General features: G+C 38.8%; 1 long non-coding RNA gene across 1 annotated transcript in view; it reads left to right on the top strand.

Moving 5' to 3' along the window:
* Positions 1 to 20,379, top strand: part of LOC105871252 (uncharacterized) — a 107,327-nt gene that overhangs the window by 43,712 nt on the left and 43,236 nt on the right. Inside the window, exons 8-9 of the long non-coding RNA XR_012920086.1 lie at positions 2,749 to 2,881; positions 17,342 to 17,403. This is a non-coding gene — a long non-coding RNA (uncharacterized LOC105871252). The remainder of the gene's footprint in view (positions 1 to 2,748; positions 2,882 to 17,341; positions 17,404 to 20,379) is intronic.

Here is a 20,379-nt window from a genome sequence, read left to right as displayed (position 1 = left end):
TGAGTTTAGGACCATGACCTAATGGAAAGAGTCCCAGTATATCAGGGAAGGCTCAGAAAGGGAGACCCGCAGGGGAAGCAGGGATTTGCTGTGTAGAGAGGTGAAGGGGGGAGCACCTCAGGCAGGCACAACAGCACGTGCAGAGGTCTAGGGGCTAGAACACAGGAGGTCTGCTGGGACAGCGACAAGCAGACAAGGTTGGTAAGCGTGTATTCCAGGGAAGACATTGAGAGAAAGAACTGGAGAAGTTTGCAAGTGCCAGCTCATGGCAGCCTGGCACGCCAGAATGAGGACTTCAGATTTGTCCCATAAAAACGAGATCAGATGATTGATACTCTAATAGCTGAAAGAGTTTCTGACAGCGCCCCGACTCTGTGCTGGCAGCTGCAGAGCCCATTGTGTGCATCATGTCACTAAAACCGTAGTCCAAACACGTGAGACATGTACTCTTACAGGTGGGAAAATGCAGGTAGAGGTAAATTAGTTAAGTGGCTTCCCCGAGGTTCCAACCAGTAACTGGCTAAGTGGGAAGTGGGCCCCAGGGCTAACTATAGAGATTGTGACTTTAATCTTCAGGGTGCTCCACTGTCCAGATTGTGCCAGCAGGGAAGCTAGTTGGGGTTGCCCTGGGAGTGAGTACAGTGAGGTTGAGAGGGCAAAGCTGCTAGGGACCACTGCAGTGGCCACAGAGCAGGAGGCCTTCACCAAGGCAGCCTCTGCAAAGGACGGGGTGGACGTGGGAGACGTTGAGCTTGACGAATCAGTGGGATCCTCCTTCACGGAGCCTGCCAGCCGTGGCCTTTTCTCTTCCCCCTTGCAATTCTCAGTGCACTTTGTGCCTTTTTCCCAGGACTTGCCTGTGCTGTGACCCCATCCTGCTGTGAGCATCTTATCTCATCTAGTGTATTTCAAGTTCCTTAAGGGCAGGAGGAATTATGCTTTATTTGCCTTAATATATATATTTTTTGCATTGCTGAGCACAGTGCTTTAGTAAATGAATGAATTCCAAAATTATCTCTTGCAGATCATTTCTCCTTATGTATGCATTTTAGAAGTTAGTGGCAAGTTAAATACTTTTTTCTCTTAAAATATGAAAATAATTTCCTTACACAATCTACTTTAAACCACTTTAAATATATGAGGAAAAGTAAGACTAGGAAGTTGTTTAAAAACAGCAAACCCTTTAAGAGTCAATGTCACATTTATTGCTATAAAATATTTTTCTCTCTCTGTGAGACATCTGGTTCCCATTACATACAGTGTTGGGTACTTGAGTTCACCAGCCATTTTGCATACCAAGCAGTGTGCAGGCAAACTCCCCACCGGAATCCAACAGTACATATTTGCACCATGTAATTCTTACTTTACATTTGTAGACAACCCTTCTATCACTAACTTAATTCTTGCCAATGCATAATTGAAGTTATTGTGTTCATACATACCTGAGGACCCAATTACCTACATCTGACAAATGAGGAACTTCAAAACCCGTGAGTCTTTGCTTTATGTCATTGTATGGTCCAACTATCTATAATCTGGCACCGAAGTCAATGAAACATCTAAATCTTAAGTCTATATTTCCTAGTAACATTGACCCAGAAATGAGAAACACAATATGGAATGTTTGCTAATGAGTCATGAATTTCATTATAATTGCTTCCACATTCAGGATAGCTCCCTTAAACCATCTAATCTTGACATATCCTGCAACAATCCCATGTGTTGTAAATGATTTTGTTTTATTTCTTAGGTTACTGCTAAGGGCTTATTTTCTGGTTCATTTAATTTTCTTAAAGAAAACCACACACGAGTGTGCCTGTGCACACACACAGACATACACACACACACATACACACACCACAGCAGCTTTCACTTCAATTTGTATTTTTTTGAAATAAAATAATTATGAAACAAAAAGGAGCCCTCCTCCTTTGGTTTGGAAATAAAAATAAACACATTTAGGAAGAAAGTTGAAATATGGTCTATTTTAGAGTTCTAACTTAGGGTTCTGAGAATTAAAGCCAGAATTAGGCAATGTCTCAGCAAGCAGCAGTCTCTACTTTTTCTGGACTTAAGATTCTTAAAACAGAATGGACAGATACCACCAGCATTCGGTACAGTCATAATGGAAAATTAAATACGACTTTTAAAAACTGCTCACATCATAAAGTGATCTATTAGCATTATACGACTTTAGCAGTTAAAGTGACTGATTCTAATTGCAAGATTTGGCCTGTAGCAAGCATTTAAAGAGCTACAGGATCTTGAAGGTATTTTTTATCTCTTTTGGGGGTATTTTAATGTGGATTTCTTTGGAATAAAGCTGCCACACAAAAGATTGTATTGAAGAAATCTCTCAGTTCGATAGAACCAGAGGTAATTTTTTTTTTTATTTCGGCATATTATGGGGGTACAGATTTTAAGGTTTCAATAAATGCCCATTTCCCCCCTCCCCCCAAAAGTCTGAGTCTCCATCATGACCATGCCCCAGATGGTGCAGATCTCACTCATTATGTATGTATATACCCGCCCCCCGCCCCCCTCCCACCTGCCCAATACCCTATTACTGTAGCACCTATGTGTCCACTTAGGTGCTACTCAGTTAATACCAGTTTGCTGGAGAATATATCAAACCAGAGGTAATTATAGTTTTCTCTTCTTTGATTCACTAATCAATATGCCAAATATTAAGAGCATTCTTGCATTTATTCTCCTTTTCCTTTACTAAGTAAAACTCTGTATTTACAGCTTATGGATGCTATCCCGAAGAAGTCAAGACGGATGCCCTTCTCTAATGAGACTGTCTAGCAGGCAGACAGACACTCTTTCCTGGCATCTGGTTGTCACACGGTGTCCTTCAGCCTCTCTTCTGGACAAGCTGGTGGGTCTCTAAGATGAAGCTACCATGCCATACCTTGAGTTAAACTTAATTTACATAGGTTATCACAAAACTATAAGGACTTCTGAAGCAGGTATACTTCTTAGATGTACCTACTAAAGAGTCTGCATTTCCAGAAAAAGAAGGAAGAATGTGGGAGAATGTTATTCACCTTTGAATTTGACTTTATGTTTATGATATCTACAGGCTTTTGCATGATTTTCATTTTATTGACTATAGGAAGCGTATTAATTGAATAGTGTTGGAATTGCAACTCTTTATGCTAAGGAAGTCTTTGCTGAACTTAGTTTAAGATACATTGAAATTTTACCTTAATCTGCATGTATATGGATTTCTTGGTGGTGGTTTTTCAGATCTCTCAGATAGTAGAAAAATTTTCTACTACGCTTCACATGTTTGATGTGATGACCCACATTGTTATCCAGGTAACCAACAGTGGGCTCTTGAACATGTGATTTAAAAACTCCAGTCCTACAATTGGAGTGTACACACCAACCTTATTTATTGAAAACATCTCCCTCTAAAATTGGCATTATATTTTTAAAGGACAACACTAGGTAGAAAGAAGTTTAAAGGCACTCTGACTTGGGAGTTTTCCACTAACAGTTCCCTGTAGCTTATAATCACTTCCTCTCTTTCAAAACCTAGAATCTACAGAGGAGAGCAGAAATACTTTATATTGACCTGAATTAGGATAAACGGAAAAGAGGAAGAGAAGATCATATGAGTTGGTACTTTGTTTATGAAAACATCATTTGGAGAATATGCTTGAATCAGGCAAAAGTAATGCATCTTTCTCCTCTCCTAGCATATTTTATTTATTATTTATTTATTTATTGCCACTGCCATTCTAGCATATTTTAAATATCAACCTGGCCAGACAAAAAGAATAGCACCCAGAACTAGGGCACTACCTTTCCTGTATGCTAATGTAATACATGATAATATCATGTAATTATTGCTATTTTTAGGTACCCTAGAAATATATACAAAAGTAAAAATATATATAAATATAAAATTTTAAAAAATGTGTTTGTTTAAAAACGATCACATTTTATTATGAAATAAGCTGACTCACAAGCAGTTGTAAAAATAGTTCAGAGAGATATCTTGTATTCTTCACTTAGTTTACCCTGAAGACAGCATCTCAACCGAGTACAGCATCAAATTTAGCATCAAATTTAGAAAACTGATTCAATATTGTTAACTCAGTTAGAGGCTTTATTTGGACTTTTGTATGCATCCTTTTCTGGGGTGTATATTAGTATGTAGAAATGTATAGAACATGAGTAGTAAGAGAGCATCTCTTATCAATGAATATTAATGGTATGCAAGATTCTCAGATGATGTGGTTTTGTGTATCTTGTGGTAGACTAAAGGAGAGGTAGAGTTGGTTGCATTAATGAAGGTCTTTTATACATAATTGCTTTAGCCATACATTAATTAACTAATAAATTAATTAATCCTCTATCAAGTGCCAACTATGAACCAGCCTCTTTGATAAAATGGAGATGCAAAGATGGAGACATGGATTCTACTCTCAAAGAGCTCACAGCAGATAGAAAAAAAGTAACAATTATAACACAGAGCATTGCACACCACAGCACAAATGAAATAAGCCAATATTCCTAAACCTCTACAAGTGCCAGGCACTGTACCAGGCATTAGGGATAGAGTGGTGAATAAGGTGCATGCTTTTCCTGTTCTGTGGAGCTCACTTTCGAGTGCGGGAGGCGAGACCATTGACAAGAAATGGCAACAAAATACTGTAACTGGGAGCTGTGGTTTAGAGCGGGTTAGGCCTTAACTAGATCAAGGAGCATAAGAAGGTGACTCAGGAGCATGTCATGTGGCCAAGGCCAGCATCTCAAGATGTTGAGAATGACTGCTTATGGGATCTTTGGACCAAGCTCCTACTCCATTTCATACAGACCCTGTCAAGCCTCTGCTAGTTCTGCTATAGCATTTTGGCAGGTGGTCTGCTATCCCAAGAGCAGTCATTGTTTCTTACAACTGACTCAAAAGCTTTGATATCATACCTGATAGCAGATCTTCCCCCACTCAGAGTTGGCAGGCCTAGAGCTGGGCTTACACAGGACGTGGGATGTAGAGGGCTCTGCTCTCCAACATCAAAGGGGAGGTGGTTTCCTAGAGCATGGATGGTAGCTGGCATTGGAAAAGTGTAACTGTTATATGTTCCTTCCCTAACAAATTGAGGGTTTCTTATTTAGGATGGAACAACACTATCACCCTCTGAACAGTTGCAGATCTTCTCCCTTGCCTCCCCTGCTTAGGGTCCTTCAGTTCCTTTTCGTTGGACTTAAGGTAGCATCCAAAAATTCCTACCTAAGGGTATCGTCTTCAAGGCCCTACATGATGTAGCCCAGGCCACCTATGTGCTCACCTCAGTATCGTCACAGCCCTTTTTACTTCCACATCTTAGTGGCCCAGTCATGCTGGCCTGTTTAATGTTCCCTTAATTGCCAAGCTATCTTCCGTTCCTGCACCTTTCCATGTGCTGTTTCTGGAAGCTCTTTCCACCTTCTCTATACCTTGACCTCATTCTTCAGGCTTCTATCCCACGACTTTCTGTATTGAAACACTTGTTTATATCAAGTCTCTACTGTAAGTCCCACTTCATTCTTTCTTACCTTTCATGCATACACATATTATAGTATGCAATTATGTATTCACTGGTGTGATTATGTAATATTTGTCTCCCCCATTAAACTGTAGGTTCCAAGAGGGCAGGAATGATGTCTATTTTTATGATGATCTCCTTAAGACTCAAGAAGTGTTTGTTGAATCAATTAATGAATGACAGAATGAATAAATGAAAGAAATAATGACACATACTCATATTCCTCTTTTAAGTTTAGATCATGCCACATCTGAGATTTGAAAGGATTTATACACTATTTTGGGCTCATTTCTGGAGTCTTTTCTTTCTCAAGTTAAGGTAGCAATAGTTTCTTGTAGGAACTCAGGGCTGACATAATTTTGTCTGCTCCAGTGGCTTTTACTTGGGTATTTTATTTAGTACAGTTGTCATCTCAGGGTCACTCCAACAAGGACTAACCCCTGGGTCAGGTTCCCATCCCTGGTTGAAATAGCGGTCATTCCTTTGCAAAGAACAGCCCAGAGCTGCTTTGCTAATCCTAGGGCTCTGAGCAAGGCTCCTTGCTTAACAGGTGGTCTTGAGTATGTGAGGCACCTTGGCAGACAGGTCCAGTACACCCTTGAAAGAATCTGCATCTATGGAGCTCTACATCCAAATCCTGTCTCCACTGGCTTCAGGATGGGAGAGGCCATTGCTGGGATGAAGGAGGCTAACTGGTGGAGTAAATCAAAGAGGCATTTGGAACAGGGATAAAGGGACAGAAGTCAGGGAAGGTCTCCAAGGAGAAGTTATCTTTGAGCTGAGTCCGGATTGATGATTAGGGTTGAGTTACTCAGATGGGAATCTGTGACATGGGGTAAGTGTGGGCTGAGGCAATGGCATGTGCAAAGGTCTGCAGAGCTACCTGGGGGAAAAACTAAACCAAATCTCTGGACGTACAAACCATGTCTCTTGGGACCTTCGATTCATGGACTGCGAGAAGAGTGGGCATCCCCCTGCCCTCACAGTTGTATCATCTAGATAATCACTTCCATTTTGTGGCTGTAGGTACCTAGTCTAAGCATATGTTTATTATTTAACATAGATTGGTTATCTTAAATTAAGGTAGTTAGGTAACAATCCAGTGTGAATTCCATTACTTTCTTTCTAGTTTTTTACTGAGATGTTTGTGTGTGCGCACATGCATACGTGTGTCTTTAAACTCATTTGTTAATCTTGCCCAGGTATAAATAAAGATCACAAGACTTGTTTATGTTAAGAGCTGTGAGATTCTGGAGAGCTGCTGCTTCTGGTGAATGAGTTCCTAGTGGAGAGGCAGCATTGCATATCAGAAGTAGCTTGGATTTTGGAGTTAAAGGCCTGGAGAAAGGGCTCAACCTTGCATTTATTTTGCAAGTCACATACATAACCTCTCTGAGCCTCAATTTCTCTAAATTTGAGGTGATAACAAAATTATTTGGTCCATTTATCTCATAATACTATTTATATAAGTTAATTTATATGAAAAACTTCAAACATTGTAATGCTCTGTGTAAATATTAGGCATTAATATTATAGAATAAGTGTGCTTCTAAAGAATGTGACAAGCTATGTTAGTGAATTGAAAAGACCTTTGCAAGCTCAATATCATTTGAAAGTTGACTATAGCACATTTTAAGTATGGCCATGTGGCTAGACATTCAAAAACTTCCAAGAGTAATGAACATTTACACTCACTATGTTGCAGGTTTATAATTTAGGAGGCAGTTCAATGTTCTAAAAATTAAAGGGAAAGTCAGCCCCCGAAATAAAGATTGCTAAAAAACTTTTGATTTTTAGCACAGAAGGTATAAAGTGAATTTTCATGAAATATTTTTTTGGTAGCTCATTTTGGAGTGTTTTTGAAAAGTATGCAACATTAGAATCACTTTCCAGAATATAGTAACAAACTTTCCCCCAAATGTTTTATTTAACCAAGACTAGGGAAATGCAAGCACATTTTATATGCAACAAAAGACCACCTCAAACATGAATTTCAAAATATAACAAATCTAATGATATGCATCAAATTCAGTATTTAAAAATATTGAGATCCTTTGGTTATATAAATAATTTTCCTATATATTCTAGAAACTCAAACATGATTCATGTTAAAGAAAACAGGGATGGATTTATTCAGACAACACATGCTTAGGAAGTGTTTGTGGATAACACTTAGGAAGTGTTTGTGGGTAAAACAAACTGGGTTATTGATGAGTGGCAGGGAACTGGAATGTAGAATTGGAACGATAATTAACATCTTGATAAGTAACCCACCATAAACCATGTTAGACCCAAATAGATTTTTATTTGTTTTCTTTGTTTCTTCTATTTTTCTTTCTCCTTTTCTATTTCTTTTCTTTTTTCTATATTGCCATTTGGGACATTTTCTTTTCTTTTTAATCTTGAGATCCTCATGAATGAAAATAAAATAGATATTAAAATATTCTATATGGGCTTGGCGTGGTGGCTCATGCCTGTAATCTTAGCACTCTGGGAGGCCGAGGCGGGCAGATTGTTTGAGCTCAGGAGTTCGAGACCAGCCTGAGCAGGAGCGAGACCCCATCTCTACTAAAAAATGGAAAGAAATTAGCTGTACAACTAAAAAAATATATATACAAAAAATTAGCCGGGCATGGTGGTGCATGCCTGTAGTCCCAGCTACTCAGGAGGCTGAGGCAGGAGGATCGCTTGAGCCCAGAAGTTTGAGGTTGCTGTGAGCTAGGCTAATACCACGGCACTCTAGTTAGGGCAACAGAATGAGACTCTCTCTCTCAAAAAAAAAAAAAAATAATATAAATAAAAATTTGCATTTGAAGAGCATAAATGGCTTTGCACCAACTACAAGTGGATTCATGGCTCTCTGGTCAAAACCTCTGTCAGCTGGTTCATGTAGGAACCTGAAGAATGTTTTCTGGCTAACTTAAAAGAGCAAAGTTTTTGTTCTTGAAAAGACAGAACTTTTGTTTTGTGGGGGAAGGGGTTCAATCCTCTAAAAAATGGCTATATAACATTTGTGTCGGAAAATCTTCAGCCTCCCGAAAGTAGAGACTGAGTTGATGCCCCACAGGTAGTTGGGGGAGATGGAAGACACAATGTAGTCAGCTGGAGGCTTGCTGGGCACAAAGTCCCCACAGGACACTTTTTCAAAGTGCCCCACCCATTATCTTCACTGATCCTTGGGCTGGCACTTGTACTTGTCACCTTATCCATCCCAGAAGAGCAGCCCCAGCGGCCAGATGCTGTTTGAGTGTAAGTATCATGCTCTCCCCCTACCTGCGACATCAGTTTTCCTCTTCTTTAGTGGAGAGTCATTTGCATGAAGATTAATCCACAGTTAAGGGTTGCTTAACGCAAGCCTCAAAAGCGCACACTGCATCTTTAAGAAATAGTTTACTTGTGAATCAGTAAACGTACTAGACAAAGCAGCCATTACTTATGCATTCCTGCATACCCGGCAAGGTGAAAATAATAGAATAAACATCATATACTTCATTATGATATCGGTTTACACTTCCAGGGTACACAAAAAGAGGCCATTTCATCAAGCTAATTGCCTGAAAGTAAAAGAGAGAGAACTTTAGCTATTAGTCTATTATGGGGCTTTTTTCTTAATCACAAATAGGGGCCGTGTGTCCCTGGGGGGATGTGTATTCTAATTTACAATTGAACTACAGATCAGAGCAATCAATCTTGGGCAGCACTTTTACAGTGTAATTGCTGCAACATAACAAATAAAAAAAAAAAAAAAAGAAGAAGAAGAAGAAGAAGGCCTAAGCTGAGCTTTAGCTTGAGGTGGAGGTATTTCTAGGCACTAGTTCAGGGTGGGAGGGAGAGAAGAAACACCACATACATGAATATGCAATGAGGGCTCATTAGCGGCCTAGTGTTGCCATGACGAATGGCATTATCCCCGGCCTGGTGCTGCCTAAACATGAATTTTATAACGACCCATTTATCATGACTTGTCATGGGTTGAGTACTGTACTTTTCTTCCAGCTCACACACCTTTCCCTATTATGATGGTAGAAATCTTTCTTTTTATTATTATTGTTTCCTTTTGTATTGATTTCAGGCTCTTCGAAGCAAGTGTTCAAACATAGCAACATACTAATGAGTGATTTGTGACTTCAAAGTTGAAGAACTAAAACTTGATTATTCATTCCATCTTCTCTATAGTCATATAACTGAGAAAAGACTTAGGCTAACCTTTGAAAGAAATTTGCTAATGTGTGAGTTTTTGTTTTTCTTTTTACTGTCGCAATCTGACACTGCAGATTTGTTTTTAAATTTAAAATTAACTAGGTAATCTTCCTTTCGTTTATTTTATTCCCTTTTTTGGTACTTCCCGAATCTTTCACTATCTTAAATATCAAACTCAAAAGTTTGCTGTCTTCCCCAAACCTTGGAGCCATTACCAAAATGTGCAAGACTAAAATGTTTGAAAGATGTTTTAGTGCTTAGCATTTTACAAGTGCGTGAGTTGACTTCTTACTTAGAAACCCTCTTATATTTTGGGGCGGAATGTTGGCCAAAAGCTTGTTCATTGGTGACGATTTCCTAGGACATACATTTTACTAATAGCAAAAAACAAAACAAAACAACCAAAAAGACACAACAACCTGTGAAAGCTATCTCCTACGATAGAAACCACGAGATCTGTTTCAGTGCTCAGCAGCCACAATTTGCTATGTGCAAAGTCTTTTCCACTGGCCAAGAGGGAAGAGGGTACGTGGGTCCATCAAAGTTAAATCTACCAGTCAGCCAAAAATAGGGTCCTAGATCAGCAGAAGTATCCTACTGTAATCCAAGACACAATCAGTGGGTTTTCTATTAATCTATATAGTTAATATTTTAAAAAGTAGGGCTAAAACTATTTCTTGGATGCAGCTTGGAGAAGTGCAGCAGCACAAGGGAGTAGAATCTGGTATTGTTTTGCACATCCAGAGATTATAGTCATTCCTGTATATAATTTGTAAACAGTAAATAGTTGACCAGGTCTCTTTAGCGTGACTATCTCTACTGTGCACCCCTAGATTCCATAGTAATTGTAATGACATGTTTACGTAGTAATACTACTGAGGTAATACTACTATGTAAAACTAATGACAAAATATTTTGTTTATTAATGATAATTGTATATGTGTAAAGCATTTGCCCTTCCCAAGTTTTTTCACCAGCTTCTCAGGTTTGTTAGTAGCAGGATTATTATTTCAATTTTAAATAAGAGAAAATTGAGGCTCAGAGGTTAAGTGATTGGCTCAAGGTCATACAGAACATGGAAGTGCTGGGACTTAACATGCACCCTTTAGATCCTTAAGGCCAGTGCTTTAATCTACCCAAAGTCACAAAGCAGAAATTGTTCTTAAAATGCCAAGTAGTCCATTTCAGGATTTAGTAATAAGTGACTACATTGGGAAAGGGGTCCATTGGAAAGATGACCATCATTTACGCTTGAGAGCCCATTAGTCTCTGAAGCTACTTCTTAGAATTGAAATTAGCACATGCCTGTCACTTAAAATTAAGTTGCCATTCTAGCCATTGAAGCTGAATTATCTTTTATCATTTAAAAATGCAGATTTGAAATGATTTTCAACATAAAAACTTGGGCACCATTCTGTGTGGTGTTCTTGCCTTATGAGTCCACTGGGCTTTATATTTTTGTTTCTGAAGAAAATATCCTTGTGTTTTCCCCATGAATGAATTAAATACGATTTTTGGAGATAATTTCATGAAAAAGGGATTCAAATATCGGCAAATGATATTAAAGAACACTGTGATTGTGACTGAACAGATTAGCACTGTGTCTACATGACACCAAACATCTGGATGAAAATGGGGGAAAAAAAAGTAAAAATTCTTGATGTTTTATTTACTTGACACCATACAGCTGGATCTTTCAAAACATCTGGGTTTTTTTGACTCTTTTCAGCCCCAAGGTTTCATCTGGGTATTCAGCATCATGTATGGAAAAGTGAAAAAGAAAATTCAGTACAATTATTACTGAATTAGATAAAATTATTGTATTTAATTAATCTGCAAATATTAGCTAATTATTCTATTTAACATAACATGTAATGAATATAATTCTCCACTAAGCAAATAAATATAGAAAGATGTTATTAGGTGATTTGAGAATAAAACTTGACTTAAAGCATATTGAAATCTTGGTCATAGTTTACTGACATCGATTTCCTTGGTCAAAAATCTTTTTAGGTTCTCAAACAAAAATTTTCTCGCCTGAGGAATAGTTTCCCATGTAGTATGAGGATCTGTTAATTCACAATGTGTTTTGACAATAGTAAAATTTAGTAAACACTTAGTAACATATGAAATACATCTAGTAATAGATGTTTTCTTTGCCAAGTGGATTATCCTGGACTGATAAAATCAGTGTAAACCCGCTCTGAGAGTAGCCTTCTCACACGCTGGAGGCTGAACCCCAAAGAGGAATGAATCAACTGTAACCAGACTTCAAAGTCTTTGTTGCAATGAAAAACACCTTATGTGACTGACGTTTTTTGTGATCTCATCTAAAAAAGTTATCATAATTATTGAACATTTCCTCTGTAGCTCATTCTCAATCCAATCAGTCATAATGAAAATAGTCTGCTTGCTTTTTATATTCTCAAGTTTTCGAAATGATTAGTGCTTCCTTGAGATATACCATTAATTGGACACACAACCCAGATGAAAAGGCTGAAACCCAAGAGTATATAAAAAAACATAAGGTTGTTGCAATTTAAGTGCCTTCAAAAGATCTCATTTGATTTTTAAAAGCAATTCTGCAGATGTGAAAATTAAAGGCACGCAGAAACAAGATATGGCCTAATGAATTTGTAGGTTAGGAAACATTTAGTGGTTTCAGTAGCCTTACTGTGATTTTTTTATTTATTTCTTATTTAGCTGTTGGGTTGGAAAGAATGGGTCCACAACGCAATAAAAATTGCTGGGTTTTATGGGTTGCTATTTCCTTTATCGAATTGCCCTGTTCTTCCCCAACATGTTTCTGAAGCAACTTGGTATTTATGCCTGCAGATTTTCAGTACCCGTCAATCAGATTTCAAATTCTAATAAAATACAAGAGTCTCTCCACTTGACTTGTCTTAGCTGCTTCATCAATGAGCCCAACCCCATCCACAGCAAACTGTACGCTTATTCCCACTTAAAAACAAAGAGAGAAAGAAAATTTTAAAAAACCCTTTCCACTGGCTCTAATGACATCTTCAGTCATTAATGAGTTAATAAAAATCTCAAAGTCATCTGGGCTAGATAAGAGGGAAGAAAGAAAAGTATTGTACTGTAATGACAGGCTCTCCGCTGCCCTCTGAGATGTCATGGGTCAGTCATGTTAAGAATGTGTGCGTCCAATCATCTGCTGATTTTTATCAGCGAGCCCTCCAGCGGGAGCTGACAAGGGCTAGTTTGGGAGTCACAATGAATAAACAATGACTTTTTGGACTGTTGGGGGCTGCGTAATAGAGTGAGGGGTTTATATATACTAAAACATGATGACATTAGCAATCAATATACCAATTACCGGACAAGTTATTGGAGGAGGCATTCACGTGTCTTCAGCCTTCTTGCACTTTGAAGTGTCCTCTAGCAGGGGGAGACCCTGTGCTCAGAGGCAGGCGGGGGTCCGAGACCCGAGCCCCTGATCGAAAAGGCGGGCCCCTCTTCTGTGGCTCAAGTAGTCCCCCGGGCTGGATGATTTGAATTGCCTGGGGAGTTATTCAAAATACAGATTCCCTACTTTCCTTCCTAGCCATTCCATCCCAGGAGTAGGCGAGCAGGGTTGGTGCTTGGTGTTTTTCACAAAGGTTCCTGGTCATCTTGATCAGGCAGGTTAGGGAACTGCAGTACAGCTGTAATTCCCAAAGCGTGTTCCCAGATCAGCAGCAGCAGCAGCCCCTGGGAGCTTGTTAGAAACGCAAATTCTCGGGCCCCTTCCTGAATCTGCTAAAACAGAAACTGCCTGGGCATCGGGCCCACCCCGTGTGTGTTTTAACACAGCCTCCGGGTGACTCTGATGCACTCTACAGATTGAGAATCACGGCTGCAGAGCAAAGATCCTCACCACGGATCTTTGCAACACAGCTCTGTCATCTATCAGCTCGGAGGCCCCTCGTGGGTGCTTTGTTACTCACACTAGTTAAAGTGCTGAAGTTTGCAAATGATTTACTTAAAAAAAATTAAATTACAGTGGATCCAAGATAAACTCCATAATCATGTCACTCTCATTCACTTGCACACCACTACGTTTTCCTGAATGATCTTGATGGATGAGTGACTTTGATTATAAAATAGGAGGAATAAACTTAGCTTTTGTTGATTATTTAAAATAGAAAGGGTGACTTTCTAAGTAATATTAAAAGGAAAAAAGAAAAGAATCCATAAGAAAAATCTATGTATGCGAAGCTTTTGTTTGGTGTATAACTAATAATCATCTGGGCATTCAATGCCATTTGTGAAACCCGGGGCCTTTGTATAGGTTAATGAGGGCTACTGTTTTTGTGTGTTTAATGGCTGCAGAACATGCAACATGCCTTCATTAGATTAGGAGAGGAGAGTGTGCATAGCCCAAGGTTGGCATATTATCAGAAGAGGAATGGCAAAGGCCTTCTTGCATGGAGTTAAGGCCTTGTCTTTTTTGGCCAAGAGTCCCCTAAAGTGGCAGCTCAGAGCTGGCTAAACATTCACCTCTTTGGTGGATCAGTCTGTCAGACACGCAGTAGGTTTAAATCAGTGTTCCCCAGAGTATGTTTCAAAGAACAATTCCATGGCTCTAAGCATTATTACAAAAACAGGTATCTGGGTTCGAGTGAGAAACAGTGGGTTAAACTGAGTTAATGGGATTGTTTGTAGCAAGGCTCTCCAAAGCCTCTATGCACTGTGAATCTCTAAGAGAGGCAAGGCCCGATGGATTTGATCACCAAGACCCTTTTTATAAAGGATAATCTTGAAGAATTAGTGTTCCCAGGAATGAACTTTCAGGAGACATCAATTCATATCTTTTCAGAAGGCAAATGCCTATGGGTAAAAGCTAGTTCTTCTATGTGTTGTATATAGTAAGGAACCTTTTCCTTCATTGCAATTTATTGAACGCCGTGTGTCTGGCATCAGGATTAATTATGTGGTGGCTTGATGCCAACAGGAAGGCTCCTGAAACCACCACCAAAGAGTTAAAAACTTGTCCAGCTGTTGATGGTTTGGTTAAATCATCCCTGAATTGTTGGCACATCTCCCAGAGCAGGTACTCATTAAAAAAAAGAAGAAGAAAAAGAAAGAAAAGAAAGAAAGAAAAGAAAAAGGAAAAGAAAAGAAAGAGAAACCTAGGTTTTACTAGTGAGATTACATGCTTTCATATATGATGGATAATTCCATTGCAACTCCTTCCATGTTCCCAGAAATTGTATGCAAAAGCAGATGTGCATCAGACATCTGCCTGCTGTTGGAAAGTACTTCTGTCCCCTTCACTGACAGTATTGCCTGGGTCATTTCCACCTCACTGGGTTCCAGATGGCCACGGATGTGGCAGCCATCTTTGTCCCCACACTGGCTATTTCTGAAGGTGATAAGAGGTTGGGGATGGGTACTACAGAGGTCAGGCCAATAGGATAATTTTAAGCACAATGGCTGATTTTAAAATTTCTTCTCGTGAAGTTACGGCCAGAACTGTGTGTTAATGCCAAATGTTAATTCTTGCTGGGGACATGATGTCTTATAAATGTTATGAAAGAATATCATTTTTCCTGTAGCAGTGCAGGTACTTTTAAGGCCATGTAAAGAAAGGGGTTAGTTTCCCAAGGAACATCTGCAGGTCACCTGCTCGCCTATAAATTGCCTTTATGCTCCCAATTGTTGCACAATAGTTAGAAGAAATTCTCACATGGAAGAAAGAACGGAACTTAACTGATGTTTGAAAGATGTGTAAAGATTAAAAACAAACAGAAAATCCCAAAATAAAACAATCCCACCACCCGTGCTAATATTTGTCATGTTTTCTACATAGTCCTACATGTTCTTGCAAGACTCAGAACTTCTTAAGATGTGTCTCTGAACTAAAAATAATAGAGCAAATTCAACTAGGGGAGGTCTTAAAGCCCCCTTTCTTTGTCTCCTTTGCAAATATATCCCTGTTGACACCACATGTGCTTCCCAGCTTTCCAGACACAAGGTGTTTGTGTGACAGGATTCACTCCACACCCTGGCAGAAAAGAGCAGAAGTTCAGGATAGCTGACCGAGGTCTACCCACCACTCGTCTGGTTTGTTATGTAGTTGAATATTTCTCCCCTTTATATTCTTTGAAATGTTTTGAATTAAAATAGCTTACTCAAGGTCACTGAAGGCATATGGTCCTGCTCAAAACTTTAAACAAAACATTAGTTTTTACAACCTTTTGTAATTTGGTATTGTATACAACATGGTTATATGCAGAGTTTCTGTAATCTTTTCAGTGGGTGACAGAAATATGAGAAGCAAATTTATAAGCCATTTAGTGAAGCATTTAATCAATTTCATGCATAGGAAATAACTCCGATTGCTTTGCTTTATCAATCTTTTTCCCTAGCAGAACTCCAGTCAACACGATCTCCAAACACTGCCCCAGTGGGGGAGGGGTGGGGGAGGGGTGGGGGAGGGGTGGGCAGCGCGCAGGCACCTTCCCTGCACACGAAATGTCAGGGACTTCTGAAGTCTGCCTAACAGGCTTGCCAGCATCTATGAACCTTCTGGAGGCTGTTAATGTATTTCAGAAAGAAAGCATGGGTCTAATGTTTAGAGGAAGTTTCCAAGGCCTTTTACTGTGAAGTTATTCATTAAACACCCTTTTCCCAGAGTGACTCTCACATGTTCAGCAATGCAGACTGTGTACAACTTAAGGCTCAACAAAATATTTTTTTAAGAAACCGTTTAGGTAGTTATTACTTTTAAATATATGAAAAATAAAACAATGCACATTAAAACTTGACTTCTGAATTAAGGAATCCAAATAATGTGACTAAAATCGTTGAAATCCACCAAAGTGTCCTGTTAGAAGTAGAGCTATTTTAGCATTTTTCAGAATATCTGGACTGTCTTTTAGGGTTCATGTTCTGATTCTCTTTTGAATTGTATGAAAGATTAATCCAGCTTTTGGCTACATAATGGTTGATATTTTCTTTTCCATCATGTGTTAGAATCTCTCTTACAAACACTTTACCCCAAACACCCGTCAAGTTCTTAAGTGAAAAAGTCCTGAGGGAGCAAAAGATCTTGCTGATAATCATTATCTGCTAAACTATATTAAAATTGTATTCCCTCTATCTTGTCCTGTAAAATTGGAGCTGATATAAAGGTAAGGTACACATAGTTTTTAGTTTAGAAAATAATTTGCTTTCACTGATTTTTAAACCTAGAAAAATATTTCAGTGCATAAATTTCAATCTAGATTATTTAGTTCTGATTTTAAATCGCTCCATTCATGGATCTCATCTCAGCCTCCTGATGTTTCACACTTCCTTTTAAATATGACATATGCAAGAATTTTCCTGCATTGGCAATCCAGTAGCATGCCATTTGATATTTATTTTGCCACACTATTTAAGTTGTGGAGGCTCCATGATTATATGGAACAGAGTGGCCTTGGTAAGCATGCAGAAAATTGGCAGCTTTCATGGAGATTGGCCATGGAAACAGGTTGTTTGGTTTATCTATCCATCCATATATCTACCTACCTATCTATGTATTGTTATCCAACCATTTACTCTTGGATTAAACCATTGCCTGAGTTTTTCTTTTTTTCTTTTTTTTTTTTTTTAAGGACCAATCATTTTGGAGGAAAGATGTCTTTGGTCTACAATATGATATTTGATGAAGAAAAAGGTAACTCTTTAGGACCAACAAATTTAACATTTTCAGATAAATTATATACTTGTGCTCTCTTTGTAAATATTAAAGCATTGGAGAGTAAGACTAAAGTTCTCCTTGCTACTACATCCAATCCAATCCTGTTGCTTTCTCCACTTCCCTTGATGGGACCTATATTACCAAAGATGTGCATCTTGCCAGTCCCATCATTTTTCTATCCAAACTCTAAAACATGTGTCATGTTGTAAATATCATATGCAGTTGTATTTTTACTCATCAGCTTCCTGGGGTTCTTGCCTTGTTAGTAGAAATAGGTATACCTCGTTCTATCTAACTGCTTCAAGAATTCCCCATGGTATGGCTAGATCAGTGCTCACTGAGTTATTCCCATACAATGTGCAGGTAGTTTCCTTCCTCCAATTTACCATTATAAACAGCACTTTAGTAAATACCCTTGTACATACTTCCTTATATACTCCAGTATTTCTAATTTGCTGATATGCATCGTACTCAGAATACTTATATGCTATGAGTATCTGTCTAGCATTGGCACTTAAAATGAATCTGCTGGGTCATAAGTATGCATATTTTATGTTTTACTAGTTATTGCCCAATTATCCAGCAATTTAAAATTTAAATGTAAGTCCTACCATAGTCTCTGATACAGCATTTCTCAACTCTACTCAAACCTACAATTCACTCCCGCCACCTCTCATTCTCTGTTTATAAGTTATCTCTGCTCCTCCAAGAAGATGAAAACCATCCACAACACCTTTCCCACTGGGTTTTTCTTCTTCTAGGGCAAGCTGGGGCCAAGCAGCCAAATCACTGAGACACAGACAGATGTTTAGGAACTGGCTGCTCAGGGCCATAGAGGTGGCCAGACATTTGGAAACTGGGGAGCATCTGGTCAAAAACAAAACCTATTCATCCTTTTAAAATGCATTGATAAAGTCAGTGGCACATTTCCAGTTCAATCATAGCACTGGTGTCCAAATTCAAACAATTTTTTCAGTCAGTTTTATACCTGAGGGCTACTTTTTTTTTTTTTTTTTCCGAAGACAGCCTTAGGAACAGAGAAAGTCTCATAACAAAGTGGTGTTTTTGTAGGACTTAGAACCCAGGAAGGGGATTCTCCTCGGAACAACTTGTCGAGAATCACTTTCTTTGTCCCCTTCTCACAGTGGTTTTCTGTTCTTCTTTGCATTGTGTTACACCATGTCCTCTTTGCATTCTAACTGCTGCCTCTTCATTCAGACCCACCTTTGAACCATTCTGGTAGGGCTGTATTCATTTCCCTCTGCCAGGTTGCTTCTCTCTTCTATCCATTTTACCCTGGTAAATCTTCACGAAGCACAAATCTACTTTTGACTGGTTATTGCTTAAAATAGCTTCCTGTTATCCATACCCTTTATCTTGCCAATCAAAGTCCTCCATGATTTGATACCCAACTTGTCTGTTCAAACTTATTTTCAGCTCGGCACGGTGGCTTACTCCTGTAATCCTAGCACTTTGGGAAGCCAAAGTGGGAGGCTCACTTGAGGTCAGAGTTTGAGACTAGCCTGGGCAAGAGCAAGACCTTGTCTCTACAAACAACAGAAAAATTAGCAAGGCGTTGTGGCACACACCTGTAGCCCCAGCTACCTGGTAGCTGGTTGGCTGAGGCAGGAGGATTGCTTGAGCCCAGGAGTTTGAGGTTTTGGTGAGCTGTGATGACACCACTGCACTCCAGCTTAGGTGACAGATTGAGACCCTGTCTCAAAACAAAACAAAACAAACTTATTTTGTCCCTGTCCTTTATATATCTTTTACAGTCCATGTTTCTCTCAACTTTTGTGCCTCTCTGCTCTTTCCGTGGCGTGGAATGTACTTTCCTCAGCTCCAGAGAAATCCTTACCTTCAAATCAGGCTACTCCATGAGGCTTCTCCTGTCTTTCTGATGTTCTACCAAATGAGTGTGACCATGATGAGGGGGACAACAACAGGGATTAAAACAGGGGAGGGAAAACAGAAGTCAGAGGTTGGGCTAGTTCTATGTGAAATGGCTGGACAGAGTAGAATCTAAGGAAAGGTTAGCAGATTCTAAGTGATGGATGTGTTTTCGATTCCGCATTCTAAAGCAGAATGTGAGACTGTAATCAAATTGTAGTTGTATTAAAATGTTATGCTACAGTTAACTCTCTGTTCAGCTCTACCCTAGTGCAAGCATCTAATCAGGAAATGGCCTTACTATGTAACCCATGGATTGCTTGTAACTCAGGACCTTTAAGTGCAATGAAGTTAACCCATACATATTAATAACATATTTGAACTATGTTATTTATACAAATTCAGAGATGAAAATGATACTTTTGAGTCTATTAGTAGAATATGTACTTTCAGCTGATTTTTTTAAGATAAAAATAATCAGTTTTATATAGTTTTCCCTCCACTTTTCTGCCTGTCTGCTCTTGTGACTAATGACATACACTTATGAAGAGGCTAAGGGAAGTCAGCAATGCAACCCTGGCCATGGACCAGCTTTTCCTTTTCTTTAAGGACAACTGTCACTTGTTGGGATTGAATTGCTAGAGTCTCCAAAATTAGCTTTCAAAGTTTATTTCTAATAATGAAAAATTGGAATCCAACTATATGTTCAAGAGTAGTAGATTCATTACATACGTATATTAATATTGAAATATTATGTGGGCATGAAAGTCTATAATGATATTAAAAAGGACTTTGATATAATCTTAAGGAAAGTTAAAAGGCAAGCCCATGTGTAAAGTTAACTTCATATGTGTGTGGACCATGAACTTGTCAGGGTGGTAGATTTGGAAGTAATTTTATTTCTTTAAAATTTCTTTGTCTGTTATAATAATGAGTGGTCATTGAAATCCGAGCATTATACTAGCTGTAGTGCTCCTAATTGAGTGGTAATAGTTGGACTAGAGGAAGACAATTCTTTCTTTCCTAACCCCAGAAAGGCAACTGGAGAAGTTCCCCCCAAAC

This window comes from Microcebus murinus, chromosome 7, assembly GCF_040939455.1.
Source record: "Microcebus murinus isolate Inina chromosome 7, M.murinus_Inina_mat1.0, whole genome shotgun sequence".
NCBI lineage: Eukaryota > Metazoa > Chordata > Mammalia > Primates > Cheirogaleidae > Microcebus > Microcebus murinus.
This window is presented reverse-complemented; position numbering and strand designations above follow the sequence as displayed.